Source organism: Centrocercus urophasianus, unplaced genomic scaffold (genome assembly GCF_019232065.1).
Source record: "Centrocercus urophasianus isolate 14NV4802_14NV808 unplaced genomic scaffold, USGS_Curo_1.0 seq_43, whole genome shotgun sequence".
Lineage (NCBI taxonomy): Eukaryota > Metazoa > Chordata > Aves > Galliformes > Phasianidae > Centrocercus > Centrocercus urophasianus.
Window position 1 is genome coordinate 774935 of NW_024885011.1, and position 637 is coordinate 775571.

At 66.1% G+C, this 637-nt stretch overlaps 1 protein-coding gene across 1 annotated transcript in view; it reads left to right on the forward strand.

Moving 5' to 3' along the window:
- Window positions 1–637, forward strand: part of COL16A1 (collagen type XVI alpha 1 chain) — an 18841-nt gene continuing 18204 nt past the window's right edge. The window contains exon 1 of the mRNA XM_042834167.1: window positions 1–57. The gene's annotated coding sequence lies outside the window, so the exon portion shown is untranslated. The remainder of the gene's footprint in view (window positions 58–637) is intronic.

Sequence of the window (637 nt, forward strand, 5' to 3'; positions counted from 1 at the left end):
GACGGAGCGCAGCGCCCGGAGCTCAGCGCCCGGCCCGAGCCGCACCGAGCCCGGCAGGTGAGCTCCAGGCAGCGGGCGGGGGAGGGCGGTGCTCCGAACCGGGATTGATCCGCGTCCTGGGAATGGGGAGCGGAGACCGGGACAGGACGGGGCACGGCAGGAGCCGGGCTGCTGGCTTGTGAAGTCGGGGTGCAGGGGTGCGATGTTGGGGCTGTTGAGGAAACGATGGCACAGAGTCGGGGTGCGGTGCTATGATGTCGGGATTTAGGGGCATAAAGTGGGGATAGAGGGGTATAAAATCGGGGTGCGGGGGTGTAGGGTTGGAATGCAGCGTGATAAAGTTGGGATGCGGTGTTATGAAGTCGGGGTAGAAGGGCAGCAAAGCCGGGATGCAGAAGTGGCAAAGCCGAGACGCGGTGGTGTCGGGTCGGGCTGCAGCGCTGTGAGGTTGGAGTGCAGGGCTGCAAGGGAGAGCGCGACTACAACAGAGCCGAGGGTGTAAAGTCGCGGTGCAGGGGGATGAAGCGGGGGTGCGGGGGGTCCTGTGCGTGTCCCACCCGGCAATGGGGAGCAGTGGGGAGCGGGGCAGCAGCCTCGTGCTGTTTCACAGCCTTGCTTCGTGGCAGGAAGCGGGCGG